The sequence below is a fragment of the Argiope bruennichi genome, chromosome 9 (assembly GCF_947563725.1).
Source record: "Argiope bruennichi chromosome 9, qqArgBrue1.1, whole genome shotgun sequence".
Classification (NCBI taxonomy): Eukaryota; Metazoa; Arthropoda; class Arachnida; order Araneae; family Araneidae; genus Argiope; species Argiope bruennichi.
In genome coordinates, this window is record NC_079159.1 from 127,575,834 (window position 1) to 127,599,297 (window position 23,464).

The 23,464-nt window shown below is 29.4% G+C and overlaps 1 protein-coding gene across 1 annotated transcript in view; it reads right to left on the bottom strand.

The window, feature by feature from the left end:
- LOC129985235 (probable G-protein coupled receptor AH9.1) overlaps positions 1-22,500 on the bottom strand; it is a 186,017-nt gene extending 163,517 nt beyond the window's left edge. Inside the window, exon 1 of the mRNA XM_056095189.1 lies at positions 22,382-22,500. The gene's annotated coding sequence lies outside the window, so the exon portion shown is untranslated. The remainder of the gene's footprint in view (positions 1-22,381) is intronic.
- Positions 22,501-23,464: the final 964 nt, after the last annotated feature.

Genomic DNA, 23,464 nt, shown 5'->3' on the forward strand with positions numbered 1-23,464 from the left:
AGAAATTTTTTTAAAATAAAATATAAATTTCCATGTAATAATTATTCTGAATGTTTTATTTCCCGAATGATTCAAATTTAAATGAGTTGATAACTACTTTCAATTTAAAAAGAATCCCTTGAAGTCATTGAATATAAATTTTCAAATTTTTATATCAATTTTTATACAAATTCATAAGTTATATTTGTAATTGCTTTTAATGCGTTTATTGTTTTTAATAAGTTTTAAGATCTGAAAATCAAATCTAAGGGCTAAGAAATCAAAAAGTTTCCCCTTGTGATTAATGTTTTGTACCTATCTATTTTTTTAAGAAGAAATGTTGAATAAAAGCTGCTTAAAATAAATTCAAATCAAATAGTAAATAACAAGTTTTCCTTCAGATTATATCTTCAGGTAAATGTCATTTAAAAATAATATTCATCTTCCATATGTTTATAAAATTAAATCTATTGTAAAAATTAGGCTTTTTAAATATCGTTAACTATTTATTGAGAAATATAACCAATTTTAGATATATGTAGCATAAATAAGATAGATATTTGAAAATCATAATCTGAATAAAATATTTTTAAAAAAGAGTTTGCTCAATTACAGCAATAAATGATGCAAAATTTTGGCTATTTCCTCCTTATTTTTTGTAATATCATTAAAATGTTAACAGAAGATATTTCTCAAACATTTCTGTTAAAAGCTAACATATGTGCTCGCTTTTTATCTGAGTATTTAAGGTACAGGTTCCTATCTGTATTTTTTATTTTATTTTTAGTTCACTGATAAAGTATAAATTTTTTAAACTCTTTTGCTTTCCGACTTCATGATGTATTGTAAAAATGATATGCATTTATTTTGCTTTAAAGTTTGCATAAGAAATTTGAGGCATATAAAACAAAACTTGCGTTTTTTATTACACGGGATACACTTCACACAATTCTTGAAAGATTGAAAAAAAAAAGTAATGCGTGTTTTCTAGTGGCTAGAACGATTAACCGTAACAATTATACCTTGTTTGCGGATTGTGTGAAATTTCTTTTCTACTCCCGCTCCAATGTTATGTTCATGAAACTTCACCCTCACACACAATGCTTTAAATGGCTGAAAAAAAACCCACATAGGGTTAGAACAGAGAGAAGATTCAGCACAGAAAGTGTTTGAGCTAGAAATATTAGAAAAATTTAATTAAATAAAACATTTGTAGAGAAACAGCCAGTTCTGTTTTGGAACAAGTCTGACTCTTCATTTTAAACTATGGTGTGACGAAGGTTACGACAATTGAATCTAAAGAACACAATCTTGCTAATTCTTCTTCAGTTAGAAGAAGAATGTTGCACGCCAATGAACTGAACGCTCTCTTACGTCATCGGGGAATCGGGCGTCGAATAATACACAAACCTCCGATCTCGAAATTGAACAAGCCACTATTCTATAGCTGCCAATTTATTTGTTACGGTTATCTCAGTTTTTTGAGTCAGCAACTGCGGTTTTAGGGGATGAGAAATTCTCTTTAGGAGTGCAAAATGAAAATCGAAGCTGTTTAGCTTAGGAATCTTAAAATTTGACCTGTGTTCAAACGGGAATATTTAAAAGTTGCCATTTTCCAATTTCAAAAAGACTACGAAATACTGTAAAATTTTAGTTATTAAAAATTAAAATCCACAAAAATTAAAATCCACAAAAACTCTTTTTTGTGGATTCCTCAGTTTTTAGATTCGATGTCCCCTGAATAGGAGACTTCATTCCTGCAACTTCACGAAATGTTAGAAGAAGAAGTATCAATTGAAATGGAAATTTCAATTGTTTTTTGCTGAAGTAATTTTGTTTTATTTAAAAAAGTTGATTTTTTTAATGAAAAATTTTTTGTTTTGGTTTCTCATATCCGCCCTAGAATTTAATTCAATTTTTATTGATATCGTTATCCATTAGAAAAAAAATATTTAGACGAGTAACTGTATTCTTGATTCCGAGAACTTTCATTTAGCGGATTACAGTTATTGCGATCTTTTTTCTTAGATAATAAAAGGTATAAACGCGAAGGCATCTCTTTTTATTTCTGTATACATGATGGTGGGAATGGATGCAATTTTTGTGGGTGGATAGAATTTTCAGAAATTTTATGAATTCCGTCCAAAAAAGTTATTTTCTTGTAAATGCTGATTAAACCTATCAAATCGGTCTTGATTTGAAAATTAGTATTTTAACATCCATTTCTTCTTTCATCTCATTTATTCCAAGGACTGCCATATATAAATGGTTGTTTTCATTAATCCGGGGGTAATAGACTGAGGCTCCAAGACTGAATTCCATCGAAAAGTCGTTAAGTACAGGGAGTAAAGCCTTCCCTGCCTGGTATGGTGTAGAAGTTTGAAAAATGGAATATAAATACAAGTATCGTTGATATACCGTCATCATGGTGAGATGGTTCTAAGACAGCCTTTGTGAATAATCAAAATGGTTAATTCTCTTTCCTGTATGCTGAGTGAAGAAGACGTTGAATAGAATTTTTCCTTCGAAAATGATAATTTCAGATGATACTGGTGGAACACATAGAAAACGTTATTCACTTTGTAGATAATTTTATTTAGTTATCTTATCGCAAAAGCCCGCGAGTGATGGCCAAATCAGAGTTAAAACTTGATTAACACATTTACTGTTATGACGCATGTTTGCGATGTTCATTTGCTATCTAATTAGATGAGCCTATTTCTAGCATCTCTTAAGTATAATAAAGGAAGGATTATCTAATTAGACAGCATGCATGAATCAACTGCAAGTCAAATAATATCATCGACAAAGAATGTGTTAAGTGAATAAACATATCAACAAAAAGAGAGTGATTTAATCTTAAAATCAGCTGAAAAAGCGGAAAGTAGTTTTATTCTTATTCTTAGATTTGTTTGTCAAAAGAATACATTGAGATTTAATCTGCCTTAAAAGGACGGCGAACTCTATTAGGCAAACATTGAGAGTGATGGAATTTCTTAAGAATATATATATATATAAACACTTTAAAATAAAATATATTATTTTTTAAAAAATCAAAATATATACATATTTTTTTAAATTTTAAAATATTTCAGAGTATTTAATGCTTAATATTTCCTTATCTTTATCTTATTATTCGATATGAATTTATTTAGAACAAAACTAGATATTATTTTGTAACTGAATTGAAAAGTTAATTTTTCAGAAATAATTTTATGCCCATGCACTAAACTTTCCTAAGAATGTTATGTTTTCCTGAACTAAAATGAGCTTTCAGCCATCTCAAGGAATTCAAAAAATAAAATGCGTACACTTTTCTTTTAATGCTATCTTCTTTATCCATTTTATTTAATTTCGTCAAAATTTAATACATCTGGAATTTTTCAAACATATTTAAATATAATTAGAACATCGTTTTGAAAAAAGTTATGAAAATGTGCTTATTTTTTCTCTATGATCTTCAAATATTTATTTTACTGAACAATGCCTTTTATGATGCTACTTTAGTTGAACGTAAACATATTTTGGTGATGAAACAATAAATGTTTCATACTTTCGCTCATTTTTATTTATTTCACCTTCCTCCGTCGCCTTCATTCAAAGATTAAAATGCCTTATCCATCGAATGAATGATTATTGAGGCTGGAGTGATATTTAAAAATAGTTTTGTAGGGAAATTATTCAGAAGAAGAAATTTCTGTTTATATTAAAATAATATTAACCACGATAAGTAATATTGGAGTTTTTATATCAAAATAAAATACCTTTTATATATTTCATTTCAAGACACTTCTTATTTCCTTTAGCTCCATAAGTGAAATCTAGCTTTTCTAATTTATGTTCTGATAATTGTATTTCCGCTAATACAATTGAAAATTGTGTATACAAAACGTTTAAAAATTTGTAAAAATTACGTTAGGAGCTCATAAAACATAACTCGACAGGCACATATATTCCTATAAAGTATGCTCAGAATTCATTCTGTGAATCGTTAGAGGGCGCTTTCCAGAAATCTATCCCACGTGAATTTGTGGAAACGATAACTAGAGTCATTTTAACTCGCTTTGAACTGGAGAGCAATTTACAGTAGAGAGATAATATCAACCGTGTTTGTATGTGAGCCATTCAACGCATGAGGGGAATTACGGAGAAGCGGAAATTCTCATTTCTCCATACCTTCCCTTATTTTTACAGAGAGAAATGCAAAATGGAAGAATTTTTGTTTCGTCTTAACGAGCGACCTTCTTATTTCAATACTGACATTTTATACTTTAAATATTTAAAAATAAAAATTGTAAAAGCATTAGTTACTCACTCTATAAAGAAAATGTTAAAAAGTTTGGAAAATAGAATAGGCAATACTTTATAAAATAAAGTGTGAATGTTTGAGTATTAAACGCTAGTAAAGTAGTAGCTGTTTTGTGAAAAGAGAAGTGCATAGATTATAGTTCGTAAAATGATATGTGAGAACAACATTAACAAAAATGATTGCTCATTTTTTTTTAAAGAGTACTTTAAAACACTTCGTTGATATTTTTTCTATGGAAATTTAAAAGAATCTGTATTATATCGAGGCTTATAAATTTAGTACACAAATCTAAATTTATTAATTAGTTTAAACATTTAAATTGTGAATTATAGCATATTATTTGAAACTGCGTCTATTAAAATGAATAAAATCAGTTGTATTAAGTTCAAAAATATTGTTAGAGCAGTTTTCTCTAACAATATTTTTACATCAGACATTAATAAAATTTTAGCCAGAAGATTTTACTCTCAATAAAAATAATTCCGTCATCTGAAATCCTCTGAATAGAAATGGAAAATTCTAATCCTTTTCCCATAATGTACAACAATATATTTAAGGACGATTTAAAATTCAATACTGCTATTTTATAAGGAATTTCCCTGAAGACATTTTTCTTATTCTTTTCTGTAAAACAATTATCTTGTTCGAGATTCCATATCTTTTCTTAATTGCCTTGCTTTTCATGCTTTCTTGTCTAAGCAATAAGCATTGGACAAACGGCGAGATGCCGAAGAGAATGCAAGAAAAAAATTCACATTAAAGCTCATCGAATAAAAAAGACAATATTTCCAGTCAGAGTAAAAGTTTTATATTCAATACTGTAATAAAAGCATTCGAAATGTTCGAAGGAAAGCTTTATGGTAGGTTTAAATTATAATACTGAATATTAATGTTAAAAGGTAATGTATTCATGGACTGTTCAAGTTATTATTAAATACACGGCACTGGTGAAATCTTAAACGATTTAACTACGGCCGGTGTTTTATTGAAAAAAGAGGAAGAAATCTGCTTTATGCATCACGAACCCTCTGAGTTTCAATTGCTGAGCGCAGAGTTTGAGACTCAGTAGTTTATAATGCTGTGGATAAATTATGTATAATATATAATGATAAATGTACAATCGTATCAACGTTGACATTTGGTTTTAGGAAAATTACATGTTGCAATGCTTCTTATGATACAATTTTTCAAATGTTTCTGCATATCTTCTGCGATTAAGGCGTCTAGACACAAAACCAGTACTCTTTTCGAAAGCGTATACGTATATTTTTGCTAATACTCTCAGTAGTAAACACTAAAATGATTTTCTTTTTTGATTTGCATAAATTTCATTCCCTTGATGCATTTTTGTTGCTTAGCTATATTTAACTATTTTGTCTCTGCATTTAACTTTGATTTTTCTCGTCAATTGATTTACATACTTTAATTTCTTGCGCTGTAATGGCATGCTTCACACGTGCAACAAATCATTGAATTTTTAGTATTTAAATCTGAAATTAAGTCAAAGTATTATGCCATTTAAAGCGCAAAAAATTGCTTGGTAAAGCCTCAATATCTCAAGTGTAGATTTTTAATGTATTGTGTTGAATCCATCCTAGGACCTTAATTAACATGCTACTAGCACTGTTGCCAAAGAAAGTCATTGGGAGAAACTGTTATAATATTTTTAACCGCCGGATACCAGAATTGACCATACATTTCCTTGTGATTTTCACATGAAGAGGGAGAAAATAAAATCTGCTCAATTCAGAAATTCAAGTGAAAGTGTTTTTATGTTTGAATTTAAATAGTTGAAAAATTTTAATGACAAATTGAGGTGTAGCATATGTAACAAATTCTTTAAAATGCTTTGTCTGTGTAAGACTATGAAAAAAGGAGTGTAGTTTTGAGAGGATTGAAATAAGCGTAGAATATGTTATAAGGGAATGCATTCATAGATAGATAATCCAGTTCAAGTGTGAAATCAGTTGAGTGTGTGTGTGTGGAGGAGTGAATTCATAATAATTTTGAGTTTGAGATTCGTAAGTTACGGTTTCGGACTTTGAACCCGCTGCGATGCGGAAATTTAAAGAGTAGCACACGTTTGTGTCACCTTGTCTTCCGACTGAGGTTCAAAATTTTCTCAAAATAGCCTTTATGTTGTTTAGAATACGGAATGTTGAACGGTCTAAGTTACACTAAACCGTGAAACTACGAAATTTAATTACTCTTATGTAACAACTAAAAGAAATTCACTAACCTTAATCGAGATGGGGAAAATAAATCTACTGTCGGATTTTTCTGCGAATTTTTATTGGAATTTTCTTTACCATGTTTGAAAAATCCATTTAAAAAATAAATGAAGCAGAGAAAGTATAAGTGATAGGATAATGAAATAAATATATGCATTGTAATTGTTTTGTCTTTGAATAGTTTTTTTTCCCGACTCGGAATAATTGAAATATTTCACCCTCTTTTTAAAATGAAAGTCGCGTATTATCCAGCTTCTTACAACTCGATTTCTTATAAAGCGTCAGCGAAAACATAGGCAAAATCGATGGTTTCATTTTCATAATTAGACTCTTAAAAATAGTTTTCAACGACTTGAACAGTTATTGGGAATCACGATTGCTTGATGATATATAAAATTATTTACTTTTTAATTGAATTACAATGACATAAAATGCGCTTTGCTATGTCTTTTGAACAAACTACATGTATATATTATTTATTTTTAAAATAAAAATTTGTAATAAGCTACGTTTTAAATTATAAATTTAAGCAAGTTTCGTCAGATAATGCAAGAAAAACATGATTATTTCCTATAAAGCGAATTGCAACTTCTTTGCTTGGTAATCAGCCGTTTATTTTGCCTTTTCTTTCAAGCTATTATGATATGAATTAATAATACAAAAATATTTTCGAACATATGCGTTTGACTGAATTAAGTGAATTACGTATTTAATTGGGTGCATTCCTTCTGTTTTTAAAATTCAATGAATAAAGACTCTCCTGTGAGTTTTTTTAAATTTTATTTTCGTAGAATCTAAACAAACCACACTGAGATATTCAGCGTTCTTTCGAAAATTATCCAGCGAATTGGCGGAGAAAGAAATCCAACACACTGGATAATAGAAAACGATGTTTTATTATGATGTTCTGCTAGAAAACACGAAGTATAGATAATAAAAAGACAGAGAAGCATTACACACAGATGAGTGCTCAGAAATTCATAACACTAATAGGAAAACAGCAACAGCGCCCAAAGTGTATTGCTAGAGAAGTTGCTTCGCGATCGGCATTTCAAAATGAGAGTCAACACTCGTATGGGAGTCTCTATTAACACAATCCTCCGATAAATCTGACATCACATGGAATTTTTTGGATGAATGTTCAGATATGGCTCCCAATAGAAACAAAGTTTTTTTAATTCTTGCATTTTCGAGAAGCTCCATTTTTGTCTGCAATGGTCAAATTATTAATCTGCCATCCATTAAGAATATTTTTATATCTCTCTTCCTTATAATAAGAGTAACTATGCAGAGAATTAGTTTTACAAATTTTTAACAATATATTAGGAAACAAATATGGTATACTGAGTGATTGTGAATGCTGTTCTTTAATTTCTTTTTATCAGCTGTTAAATATAAGTTAATTAATGCTGTTATGTGTAAAGTGCCAATTAAATTATTCTCTATCTGCCTTTACTGCCAAGAAATACGTCAAATCCTACATTATTTACGGCTCAGTAGGCTTTGTAAATCTTATTTGTTATTCCCGTAAATTTCGATGACATTGAATCTTTCGAGAACATACGGCAAGAAACCGATAAAAAAGGATCATTTGCATCTTTCAGGAACATGTCATTGCAGTATTACAGTGGGGAAATAATATTGCTGAGAAGAAGGAAATTTGAAGACTTGTATTAGGACTTTATGACTGTCTCATCATTTTTTCTTATTCCTTATTTAGTGACTGCGTCAACTTCGTGTATAAAATAAAACAGAAACCAGAGAGGTGCATTTTTCTTCATTGTTGATGTAAATAAAGTACAGTCATTGTCACTAAAATAGGATATTGTAAAATAAAATGCTAAAATTAACCATTAAAATCTTCAGATATTATCATAGCCATTTTCATTTCAGACTTCACTGATAAAAAACTACCTAATAATATAATTTCTGCATTTCTTTTAGTACTAAGCGCATCCATCCTTCTTTTTAATGGCAAAAATAATCAATTCATGTTCCTGAGATGCATGCTAAGCGGAAAACGTTAATTTAATTTTAGAATCCATTACTATGTCTCAATATAACATGAAAAATATAATGGCATGTGTAGTAATGTTCATTATGAGGCGTTATGTGGAACATTCACTCTATTTTAAATTAACGCCGCTTTATGCGTTTCATGGTACACGTGATTTCTGAAATGATACACTATATTCCTCTACATAACATATTCTGTATGAAAGGCGTGGAGACCAGACCATTTATTTCAATAATATCTGTAATTCTTGAACAATTTATATGTGAATAAAAAAAATCTTCCCATTTTTACTTACGCTTGAAGCATAACTAACCACAGCACAAAGCCGTCAAGGCATTAAAAAATTTCATTTAAAATTTCATAAAATTTCAACTAAACGAGGATAATAAACAACCCTTTGCATTCACAACCATACCGATAACAATGAGCAAAACAATGAAGAATTCGACTGCACGTAAAAATAACAGCTCTCCTAACCATTAAAATCGTTGCACCACTTCCATTAATGCTTAATCGCGAGATTCATTACAAAGAAAGCCAGTTTCAGTCGCGCCGACCATTGATCTTGATTAAAGCAAATATTCCCTGTGTCTTTTCGGAAATCCCAGCCACGCTTTATTCCGCAATTATGAGTGGTTAATTATTCGCAAGACTTCCGTACACGTGGCGGTTTCCGGTTGCTATAGCAACTCTTCATTTCTAGCAGACATCACCTGCCTTGCTGGGAAGTGTGTTATTAGCAATGCTTCTAAGAAAGAAGAATGCAAGATCTCTGTTTCAAAAGAAAACGGGGTCGTAGAAAGTAGAAGCGAGGTTATTCACAGTATTTATTAGAACAAGTATAACAAGTGGGAAGCCGGAACTAATATTTTTAAATAGCCCCCATCATAACAATTTGAAATAAAATGGTTAAATATCTATTTTCAGTTGAATTTTTTTAAATACCTATTAAAACCTTTTTAATACTCTATCGGTGAAAATATATCAAATAAAAAATAAATATTAACTGCAACGACATTTAAAAAATGCCATTTATGAAAAGTACCTTGCACTAAAAAGCAGACAATTTCAAATAAAATTCGTAATATTAATGTGATACATAACTTATGTACAAATATATATTTTCAAATCTTTACAAACGCAAAAATTTAATTTTATTGCACCATTCTGCATAGTGTTTTTGCGTTACGCTTTGGCAATATTTACTTTTGGAGTAGTTTAGGATGACAAATGGCAGCCTGAAAATGAGTGCTAAAGAATGGAATTATAAAACAGGGTACATCTGATATTTGTTAAGTTTCAAATGGTATTTTGAGTATGTGACTAAAATTTTGTGAATTGCTACATTTATATATTTATGTATATTTGCTTTTAATGAATGAAAGAGCAAGATTTAACAAAGATATTTTTTTTCTCAGTATCCCAAATCCTGAATTTCATGATTTACTAATGTAAAAATCTGGAATTCCTTCTCTTACCAAACAATCCCATCTGAAAAATGCAAGCCTTAGATTGAAAATCCAATTTTCAATTTAAGGCTTTGTCAACGAAGGAGCTCAAATTTAAAACATTTGACATTTATCTTGTTGTAGTGATACCTTTTCTTTTGTTTGCTTAATAAATGTAAAATTGATATTATTCCGTTTTTTCAAAGTCGAAACTTTTAGACAATTCAAACCATTAAACAGTGAAGCTCACTCAGAGATTCGCGAAAAAAATTATTTCTATAGCTTTTCTGGGAAAGATAAATCATAGACAGTGCTTACAAACTACATTGTCTAAGGAATTGGGGGCGCTGTGTGTATTCTCTTTCATTTTTATATATTACGTGCTCTTTCTTGTACATTGTTCACTTCTGTAAACACCTCCAGTAATAACATGTGTGTTTGAGAATTCTGGAGTTTTGTCTTAACAAGTAACATGATATGCAGGATCAACTTGGATTTTCAACACGCATGCCAGCTGCAGGATCAACTTGGATCAATTAAACAATCTTCATTGCAAGCATGATTTATTTCGAAATAAAGAAAATGATGGCAGCGAAGAAATGCCCAAAAGTATATAAAAAATGCTGCATTTCTTTTAAAATTTCCTATGATTTATTTTAGAAGTTAAAAAACTACGTGTCAATAGAAAATTCTATTCAATTTTCTACATTGAAATTCCTATTTAATTTTCTATCCAACATTAGGGATTGCATTTTTTTTTAATGGAGCATCTTTGTAAAAGAAAACCCCTTTTACTATTTAAATATCATACAATCACAAGATTTGGTGAAGAAAAACAGCAGTGGCTAAAAGTGAAAGTTTATAAAAAAGAAAATTTTTAGATATTGAATATTTCAGATTTGAACCATAAGCAAAATTTTTGAATCAATCCTTAAAATGCGTGCAGACGAAAGTTTAAAATAGCCGTTTGAGATTAGAATTCCGACAAAAAGTCAGGAATGTGATTTTCCTTCTTTTCAAGTCAATAAAGAAATTAAAAAAAAACTATAGCCGCTTAATCTATGCAATTTTTTGCTCTCTCATTCGGATTAAATCTTAGTATCTTATTAGAGAGCATTTATACTCATACTGGAAAGACAAAATGTAAATAAAACGATTCGTTTCGGGAGAGACGGTAAACGCTAATAGTTTAGCAGTACATCATGTGCATAAGCAGAGGAAAATAATTCTGCTAACGGCATACCTTTGTTGCTATTAATTAAAAGACTAATGATCTGTATATCTTAAATATGAATTAATAATGTAAACTCGCTTTATCACTTTTACGCGAAAGACTAAATATGTGCACATCTGCCATATACAATAATAAACGTAGAATTGGATGCTTTCATTTTCTTCTGCTACATTAGTATTTATGGACATAATCATTGTCTTTCTTGTGAAAATTAAGTTTATCATATAATTGTTTTCTTAGATTTAAATCTTGCAGCATACTTTAAAAATGCACCAACAGAAGCTTATATATATATATATATATATATATTCATGTAGCCTAATTTTGCAAAAAAAAAAAAAAATCTTTTCTTTATCATATCAAGAATTTATTACGGTTTTCTCGAATAATTTTCAAAAATGCGATGGTCCAATTCATGAGTTTGTTTCATTTTTTTTTTTGTCTTTCAATGAGTATAGATTCTAAAAATTATCTGATTTAACATGAGAACGAGACAGGAAAAATAAAACATTCTAATATTAGAAGAAAAGGAGTTTTCATTATCTTCTTAGAAATCTCCACAATACGTCATTGGCTTCTGAAAAGTGAAGGAATTAGAATATAATCAAAATTGAAAACCAAACATTTGATCCTTTTCTAGACTATTTGTTTTCAAAATCAGAATTCTTTATTACATTTCTTGCATAAAGAATGAATTACTATGTTTTATGAGCACTTTAAAAAAAGAACGATTCTGTGAATAATTAAACTCATAATTCTCTGAGAATTTTATTACCCTAGGAATTACCAAACAATAAATTTCATTAAGATATTTTTTTTAATTTTAAGATAATATTTAAACAGTTTTTACACAATGGTATACTCCAAAGTTAAGGAGGAAAAATTTAAAAATATATTTTTTTCTATCTCCAAATATTTCCACCTTTAGTGAGACAAGCATTTTTTTTTAATCTTTAATTTTTCAAGGGATTAAAATATAAGTAACGGTCACTTGACTTGGCGGAGTCGAATTCTAAACATTTCAGTTCATAGATGATAATAGTTAAACTGGCATATAATAAAAATAAAAAAAATGTTTTGAAATTTTTGTTTGAAACTGGATTTTTAATCATTAAATAATCTTTTGAAAACATTTATTTCTATCTTTTGACATCAGAAAAAACTGGTAAACTTTATCTGAGGCCATTTAAAATTTCAATAATCTTTTGACAGAATGGATGACTTTGTAAAATATTATCTCACTCATCAATGTAGAAATAATTATATTTTTAGTTCTGGCGTCAAATGAATCGAAATAAATTCTAATTTGATATATTTAAATAATTAACATAATTTCGAAATAAATACTTTTATTTCTAACATCCAAATAATCTAAATAAATTCGATTTAAAGCTTATATCATGATATTACTTCAATAAGAAATTTAAGGGGTCAGAGAAAAAATATTCTAATTATCAACCAGTCTGAATTTAAAAAAAAAAATATTAAGTAGAAGAGGTTTGTAAATAGAATGTTTTGCATAAAGATTTTAAAAATATTTGAGTTATTTCTTAATAATTTGATGAAGGAACAGTGCCATTTTTGTTTTCTTAAAGAAGCATTTGACACAACGGAGTCTTTTAAGATTGGTGTCCAAGACATCAGTATCTTCTCAACTTGCTCGTAGCTCGCTTAGATTTGCGTCGTAATTGTTCATTCAAATATCGAACATGGAATAACAAAATGTTACATATGCAATGTAGTTTATATTGTTTTCAATTCACAGTTTCATTGTGTTCATAATTTGACCTGAATCTGAGAAACTTGCTTAAATATATTACAGTATAATTTAATTATATTAACGTCCCGTTTGAAAGCAACCTTAGGATTATTCCGAGGCAGGCCTCATAATTTTGTGCTGTGGACAGATGACAATAACGACATCTGGCTCGGCATCCCTCTCTTCAAGCGAGAATGAACTGGGCCCGAATAGATTTAGCTTAAATCACGTCCGCTTATACATCTACTCTTCGGTAGAATCGGGGCTCGAAAGTGGAACCCGCAGTTTCCAAAACCGAGATTTTACCACTGGAACATTTCGGCCCTAAATGTATCATCATCGAACTCCAGTTTTATATACACCAGTTATATATACACCAACTTAGGAAAATCGGAACGAAATTTCGTTTATTAAACTGGAGTTCGATGATGATACATTTAGGGCCGAAGTGTTCCAGTGGTAAAATCTCGGTTTTGGAAACTGCGGGTTCCACTTTCGAGCCCCGATTCTACCGAAGAGTAGAAGTAAAGTCCCCCCGGCAGAGGCTTGTGTGGCATAGTGGTTAAGATACTAGCATGCTAAATAGGAAACCCGAGTTCGATCCCGAGCTAACAGTTTTAGCTTTAAAAAAGTTTTTTTAAAATTTATTTCAAATTAATTTAACAATTTACAAACATTCTTAATTAATCTGTTTTCATTTTTTATACAAAAGTAAATATTTATTCTCCTAATTCTTGGATTATAATTTAATTTTTAGAAGAAAAATAATTATAAGAAGGAATGCATTTTTTAAATATTCGGAATTACTTAAGTTATAACTTATTTTTTAAATGAAAAATAATTACGTTCATGTATATTACTCTTGAATTATAACTATAATTCAATTTTTAAGTATTAAAATAATTACAAATATAATTTTAACCATCAAAATAACTATTATTATGTTAAAATCATTAAAATTTAAAAATTTTTGGTTTTTAATAAAGACAAATTGTTTATAATAACTCAACGAAACTATATTTGTATTGGGAATTAAAAAGAGCAGCTGAAATAAAGGAAATTATACCCGCAAGCATTCGAAATGATCGAAAAGAAAAAGTAGAAAGCAGGTGTTAAGTTATGGAATGCATTGGCAGATGGTTCAAAATTTTTTATAACATACGATATGCTTTGTGCGCTGCCTGATTTTCTGAAGAAAAACCAATATTTTTTGAAGGTAAATGTAATTTGTTTTTTATCCATTCTTTTATAATTTCTCCTACGGATAATCATTTTTTATGTATTTTGCAAGATAGCAAAATATATCTATCTTGCTTGGAATATTTTTATTATTACCATTCTGTCTTTTGTATGTAATAAAAAATTAATGAAATATTTTATGATGTCAATAATTTAATTAACTTCTGTCATCATTTAACTTATATATGTAATTATTTTTCCTGCTTAAAAATAAAATTATAGTTCAAGTATTATGTGAATGAATATTTAATTTTTTGTGGGATATTTATTTTTAAAACATTCATTTTTCATTGATTAAAGAGTTACATATTAATTAAAACTGCCTGCAATTTTATTTAAATAATTTTTTAAAAGAAAAAGGCATCCAAAATTTAATTTTATTTAAAAAAAATTATATTTCATTAAGAGAAAATGTATTTATTTTTCCATGTAAAAATTATTATCATATTAATTGAAATTACCTTTAAAATGTTAATTTAAGTAATTTAAAAAAATGAATTCATACATATAATTATTTTTCTTCTAAAAATAAAATTATAATACAAGAATTAGGAGAATAAATGTTTACTTTTGTATAAAAAATGAAAACAGATTAATTAAGAATGTTTGTAAATTGTTAAATTAATTTGAAATAAATTTTAAAAAAATGCTAGCTCAGGGTCAAACTCGGGACGCCATTGCCTTAACCATTGTGCTATTCGCAACTCCGCTACGGTGACTCATTATTAGTACATAAGCTATACAGAAAGTTTGAGGATCATTTTCTCGAAGTTGTCTGGCCATGGCGCTTTCATATTTTCGTGAATGAACATTCTAAATGTATACTACCATTATATTAAATCTCATCCCGAACTGAATTTTCAACGTCGTGCCCTCCCCTTGGCAGTCGCAATATGATTTCACTTAACATTACGAATTTGCATGGGCTTATTTCGTTATATTAAAACTTATATATTTTCTGCCTAATCGTTTATTTTTAGTATTATTACTGCTTATCGACTAATCATTTTTTTTTTAGTTTGCTCGTCATTAGCAATATTAATCTTACCGATTGCAAAATTTGACATTTACTGCCTTTCGAGTGCTGATAAATACTTATAACAGCACTATAAATTATTTACTCATAATTACAAAAGATAATTTATAGTTTTAATCTATTGGTAAATTATTCGATTTAAGTTTATAAGAGTTAATACCTCGCTTTCTTCCAGCTTAGGTTTGCTGATTCGTTAAAAAGGATCAGTCATTTCTTTTTTCCATTATATAATTTTTTTGAACTAAATGCAAGCAGTAATAAAGAACTAAATATATGCAGCAGTAATGAGCAACTAAACTCTGAACTAAATATTTTACTGCTTTAAACTTTGAACTAAATATTTTACTAAAATGGCAATTCAGACATGAAATTTATTCGTTCTTTTTTTTCCAAAATCTCAATAAACTGTATATAAATGTCATCGATGATAGAATAAAATACAGCATTCAGCCAACATACTGACTTAGGAAACTTCTTGAACCTTTTCTTCGTCATATCTAGTCCGTATTAAATGGCATTTTTTATATATTTTTTGCTACTGATATTGTTTAATAACACGAGGTATTATGCAAAATGTTTATGTTAGTGAAAGTTTGTAATGTTTGAAAATATTTGACGTCATAAAACGTAAGCAAACCAGTTTAGAACCACATGGTTAAAGTGATGTTCTTACATATGGAGTACGAGTTATGCATCAAATATAAGAAGGCCAAAAGTATACCAGAAATCTTTTGAAAAAATGAAAGCTCTATAAACACGTTTCTTAAACCCCTATATACGCAAATATAGTGACATTAAATTTCGAAATAAAGAAAGGGTATTATAAGATTTACATAAATCTTAAGATAATATTTCCAGCTACGAGAACTACAAATGTTTGATTTTCAGTAGTCCAGAGGTAGACAGTTATTTTCACAGACCTGATTTCCCGAACAATTTTCAAACTTTTTCGACCACTTGAAAGCGAGAGTTCATTTTGACTAAGTGGCTAAGAACATTTTTGCTGAAACAGTATTACTTCAGAAATGGATAAAAGTGGTTCTGTGAAAGAACACTTTGATCAATGCAAAGACGTTTAAAAAACGAATTGTTTTATTACACAAAACTTCGTGTAGTGCAGATTTTATTGGAATTCTGCTAAGATATTTCCTTCTTTTAAAATGAAAAAAAAAAAGTAAATGTGTTTGGGAAAAGAAGTGTAGAATTAAGCATCTGCTTTTTACGAGAAGTTTGTCAACTCCTAATGCTTTTATCTGCAGAGCGTCCATATAAAATTTGGAGATTTCTGCGTCACTTGCTCTCACTCATTAAATAGTGTTATTTGCTCTCAAGCATTAAAATGGTTGCCATATTATAAAGTTTATCTTTGTATATAAGGCTTTACGCATTGAAAACGAACGACACCAGATAATCAATCAATGTCAGTGTCAGAATGACACTCCATGTCTCCGATGACGAAACGAAGCTTCCACGGAAAAATGCAAACGGCCGTAATGATTGCTCTTCTGAAACAAATAATACCACGTTTTAGAAGAGTACTGAAAATAATAAATAATATTAGAGAAATTTGCTTCTGAAAGTTTATTAAAAAGGATTTCACCTACAACTTTGCTGTATCGAACACATTTATAACAATTATAATTTTGATGTACATAATACTAATTTAATCTAATAAACTGAAGTAAAATTTTCAAATTTTATCTTTATCTTGCAAATTTAATTTTTATAGCTTGTTTAATTTATTTAATAGATTTAACTTTCTTAAAGTTTAAATGAATATTAATAATATTTAGTTCTTTCATTTATTCCGAAAACTTTTCAACAGTACATCTAACGTACGTTACATACCTACTATATGACAAGCTATGAAGAAATTTGTATCAGCTATTAAAGTGGGTAAACATACGAAACAAAAACTGTTTTATACCGCCATCACACAAAATGCTATACTCATATATAAATGAAGCAATATGGATGGTTTTTACATTTTTAAATTGATGAGTGCCAAACGTGGTTTTGAAGATTTACATTTAAATAAAGTAAATTCCATAGATTTCTTACTTCCCTTTCTATCACTTTAAGGGCTGCTGTGACCTGATGGTAAAATCTCGGCTTCGGAATCAGAGGGTTGCAGATTCGAGACCCAATTCCACCGAAGAGCCGTCGAGTAAGATGGTCTGGTGCACGTTAAATCTGTCAGGGCCAAACAGACTCCCGTTGGTGCAGCATGACGTAGAGAGAAGGACGCAAGCTCACGTGTCGTTCTTGTCATCTGACAGTGGTAAAAAATTACGAGGTTCGTCCGAAAATAGCACTAGTGTTACTTTAAAACAGGACGTTAATATAATTAAACTAAAAGACTTCTATCACTTTAAAGATGAACGTACTAATTTATCATCTATCGTTACCTAAATTATGTTGAAAACTTCTACTAAACTATCAATATTAAATATATAAATTTTAGAAAAGGTTTTGATCACGACCAAATAAAATAAAAATAAACCATTATATATTGTCATTCATATAAACTGAATGAAAAAACAACCAACACTCAAGTACAACGCTGTGTTTCTCAATATTAAAATTCTAGCTAATTATCGTTTATTTCTAAGTATTCTATTAACATTTTTGCATATTATAAAATTTGAAATGAAGTGAATTCATAACTAAAATAAAATATGAAAGATTAAAATGAGTGTTGGAATGAAGAAAGTTTAAAAAACAGTTAAATTATAATAATTTATATAAAACCATTAAAATAAACAGAATATTACATTAAAAAACAGTTAAAATAAACAACAGATTATATAAAAAACAGTTAATAATATTTTCACAAATAATTTCTTAAATCACTTGAATGCATGAATTTTTAAATCAATTCAAAATGCTGTGTATTTGAAAATAAAATAAGAACATGGACAAAAAAAGAAAGAAAAAAACTTTTAAACTGCATGAAAATTTGAAAAAAAGCGCAATATCCAATTACATAAAGTGGAAGTGTAGTAATAAAATCTATCAATTAAAAATAATCTTTACCTGAAGTAAAAGTATAATAAATATTGTAATACAAATACATATAATGAAATTAAAAAAGAGCATTTCTTAAAGATATAAAACAAGAAAAATTATACACCTTTAGAAATACAAAAAAAGCGCATACTACAGAAACGCAAGCGGATTAAAAAGAAAAGAAGAACAACACATATTTTCCATCGATATGCAAAACAATGCACTGATATATATATATATATATATATATATATATATATATATATATATAATATTTGTAATAAAAGATTACCAGGACTGATTCTCAATATTCGTGCAAATTCGATCACTATCGAAATGTCCCAAAATTCGATAAGTATCGAAAATATTGAATTCAACATATGATAGTCATGGACCAACATTGGCAAATGTGGTTAAAAATCTAAACAGTGATGGCATAGTGGAAAAAAATCCATTAGAACCGGGTTTAACTTTTATTAGAAGGATCCAAATCTCCAAAAAGCTGTTGGTGGGGGAAGAAAGGAATCAAATACAACAAAAAAGGATTAACCCGAATGAAAACGATAATAAAACAACACCATTGCAAACCTGCCCACACTGGTGGTTAGATCAATGACAGAGACCATTGACTCATTGATTAAAATGAGAAAGACATTAGAAGCGAATATCAGCCTAAAGGAGATGGAAATTAAAATGATGGGTTTGAAGCCGGCAATGGGAAATGGAGTTCTGGTTCAGATTGAAACACCGGAAATGATAACAAAGTTAAAAGATGCATTTAACAGTCATGCAAATTTGCAATATGTATGCCAGGCTACTACTCCACAGATAAGAATGCCTCAAATCATTAAATATGATTTGGAAAAGAGTGAGAGACCCGTGGAGGAGGAGGAATTGGATTTTCCCAATCAAATCAAGCTAAGCAATGACATAGTAGGGAATATGCGGGTTCTATATAGGAAAAAAGGAAGAGGCAGCTTATCTCACTGGGTTATAGGTTTGGACCCGAAAGCGTTCCGAATAATTAAAGATTAAGCAAGACTACAGTGTGGTTTCTGATCGTATAGATTTAGAGAATTTGTGGAACCCCTTAGATGTTTTAAATGTTTCAAATATGGCATGTTCGATCTAAATGTATGCAAAAAGAAGATAGCTGCTCCAAGTGCTTGGAAATGCATAACTATAAAAATTGCACAAAGCAAAATCCAGAATGCAGAAATTGCAAAGAGTATCCCAAAAGAACAAAAATTATGATTCGAACGGATCATATTGCAACATCGGAGCATTGCCCTGTATTTATCAGGGAGAGAGATCAGTTAATTAAACAGACGAATTATGAATAATAAGCCTTTCAATGGTAATTCTTGGCGTGTTATTCAACATAATATAGGTCGGGGTAAATATGAGACAAAGGAACTCCCAAATTTGTTTGGGGACAATATACCAGATGTTTACTTGTTGCAAGAACCATATACAATGAAAGGAAAAATAATAGGACTTCCCCTTGGATGGAGAATAATTGCTTACCCTTTCGGGAAGGCGATAATAGCAGTAAGAAACCAAGATATTTTTGTTTCGACAGGATTTACTAGTGTAAACATAATAGCAACCAATTTGATGGCCAATTATGGTCATGAAAAGGCGGATCAATATGCAAAGTTGGCGGCACAGAAAGAGTGTGTTGATATAGTTGTCCCGAAATCAAACGGTGTCTTTAAATGGGAATTAGGAGAAGAAATAAAGCTGCAATGGTTTGACAGATGGTATAAGTCCGAAAACGGAAGAGTAACTTTCGATTTTATTCCTAATCCAGAAATAAAAATAAGAAGCTACTATCCACTGAAAATTCAAATTATATTAGGACATGGGAAATTTCCCGTATATTTCGAAAGATTTGGAAGAATGCAGGAAAATCTCGGAGTTAAGAAAAAATCTGAAAATTATAAATAATGACTTAAGTACAGTACTGATGGTACCAGGTAATCTTAAAACTCTGAAGGGCATGATGTTAAAAATTGTCAGTCTTTTACCAACTATTTGAGAGTTTGTAGATAAGGAAGAAGGACAGTAATTGACCACTTTGTGGCCAATTACCTCGAAGAGAATGTCCGTTTGACAAATCGGTCAATGCAAGGATGGACAATGCTAAAGATAGCAGTCAGATACAACAAATCCTGTCGATAATGCTACGTTCAGTGGTGGCTGGATGTACGCAAGAAGAAGTATCGAAAATATTACATATATAAAAAAGGATAACTATCGAAAATTCGATAAGCATCGAGAATCCGATATGTGTTGAAAATTCGATAAGTATCGGGAATCCGATATGTATTGAAATTCGATGAGTATTGGCTATTCGATATGTACTAAAAATTCGATAAGAATCGGAAGTTCAATCAAGATCGATGGAGCATTCAAACTAGTTTTGAAGGGCATTCAGCAAGTAATTCAGTCGCAGGGCGAAGCGGGAGGTATAACGGGACTTCTTTTTTTTATGCAAGCATGCTTGAGTGTTAAAATGTGAGCTGTAAATAAAATTGTGTTTTTAAGAAGTAATCTGTTTGGCTTTTATTTCTGAAGATGAATATTTAACGATTAAACAAAGTACAGTCAACAACCTTCTGATAACCACAATTATTTTTCCATAATGGTATCATTCAGTTTGGAGACAGAAAGAAGTTTATTTCAAAACGACATGCTTAAATCAAGTATTTTTATATATTGGAATATGGCAGTATTTATAGAAATACTAACAAAAGTTATGTATGAAGGTCAATAAGAATGAAGAGCAACAAAAATAAACACTTACCGATAACCAAAACGAAATCGAAAACATGAATTGATTGCGAATATCGATTTATTGTTTTGCGATTTATCTTGAACGCCAGACAAAAACGGAAGTATAAAGAAATTTCCTTTTTTTTTTTTTTATGCAAGTGCGCTTAAGTGTGAAAATGCAATTGTGCACAATGAAAATAAAATTGTGGATTTAATTTAAATTAATTCTTTTTGCTTTTATTTTTGAAGATGAATATTTAGGGATTAAACAACGAACAGTCAACAACCTTATGATAACCGCAATTACTTTTCCAAAATGGTATCATTCAGTTAGAGAAAGGAAACATTTCATTCCAAAATGACAAAACAAGTATTTTCATACATTAGAATATGACAGTATTTATAGAAATATTAACAAAATTTATGTATGAAGGTGAAAAAGAATGAGGAGCAACGAACACTAATCAATAACCAAAACGAAATCAAAAACAGAAATTAATAGCGAATATCGATTTATTGTATCGCGATTCATCGCGAATTATTATTTATGATCATGATTTCTATAGATCGTAATTTTTCGAAAACTGGCATAAAAAAAATCAATTTTTTTTCGATAAATCGAAAATCGGCACAGCCCTAACGATTTATATGTCTCATGTACGGAAATCCAATTCTTTTCAGGTGTGCCATTCATTTTATTGATAATTTCTTCATCGACGACATTTTGTTGACAATTTAAATTATCAACAAATAGATGCTGTCTCATATAATTCATCAAATGAGATTTTTTTATGATTTAACCTGTCCTAACAAAAAAAAAATGATGCCTGGCATAGATGTTGGAATGTGTGGTGAATTTTTACATAATGGAAGCATGATACTTTACTGCAAACCTAACTAAGTAAAACCTGCAGTCCTTACAATACATTTCCAAACCATCATGACAATCGGTTAATGACACCTCTTTTAATGATGAATTTTAGCGATACAGCTTACTGCCAACATTTAGATAAAAATGTAATTTTTATAACCATTTGAATGAAAATAATACTGGAAAATATAATAGGACTTACGATCCATCAATCGGAACTGAGTATAATCATAAGAAAGAGAAGGAAGATTTGTACAATTATATTGTACATATCTTTGTATCATTTCAATTTTTATATATCTTAGTCTTATTCTTATTGAAATTTTTTGTGAAAGCAAACTTAAATTTTTTTACCTAATTATACTATATTTATGATCGAATATCAATTTTATAACGACGGTCGTATAGCCATTATCATTATTGCTCTATCAACGAAATATAAACAACATAGAATAAAAAAGTTATACTCACCAAAAGTTGCGTGACAGGTGGACTGAACAATACGTGTTGACAGAGGAACGCGAAAAGTAGCGATGCTCGAAATTAATCAGTTTGTGCATGGCAGGTTGGGCGGAGGCTCCAATACGTCATTTCCCCCAAACCTGTCAATAAAAAGGACATATTAAAATTGGCACATTTGTGAATAAATAAAATACTTGTCAACCATCTTACTACTTTATGAAAACAATTTTTTCCAACATCGTGCTCGCGAAAACGTGCTTAATACAGAATGAATGAGGTAATAATTTTTAGTAAAATATCCTTCTTCTATTATTGATGAGAAATTGAATTATACATTCCTTCAAAATAATTATTTTGCTAAACTATATACTGAAATAAGTTCATTTAAAAATAATCATGTTTGAAATCTGAAAAGTTGGCAAAAGATAGTGTAAATGTAACTGAAAAAAAAATTTAAAAAAAAGGAAAAGAACGTAATTATAGTAAAAAAAACAATAAAAAATTATTAAGTACGCAGAAAAATGTTGCCTTTTTGGATTTGCAGTTTAAAATCAATTTTTTATAACTTTGCTTATTTTATTTTTGTAGTTTAGTTTTCCAAACAAAATATTTTCTATGAAGATGCCAAGAACGTGGCGAAGGAGAGGATAGGGTTGGAGATGCGACTCTAAATCTTTTGTTGATCCGATATTTTGTTTACAGATCCAAGCGCTGTGCAATCTATGCAGTGCACATTATGAGACCCCTTTTTCAATGAGATGACTAATGTTGTTTCTCATTTGAATACATTAATGGAAAATTATTTATTTTAGGTTATTCACTTTTTATTTTATTTGTGAAAATGTATTTGCTTTATTCATATATTATGATTAGTTAAAACTTCTTCACCATCCAAATTTCATAGCTAAGTGAACATTATGAAACCTGTAAAGCCAATTATACTTATTAATCTTTTAATTATACATTTAGTCGTATTTTTTTTTTTGCAACTTAAGCACGTTACTTTTTTTTTTTTTTTTTTACTTTCTCGTGTACGAAGTATAGAGAAAATATTGTAATCATCCAAAAATTCAAAATGCAGATCTTGACGAA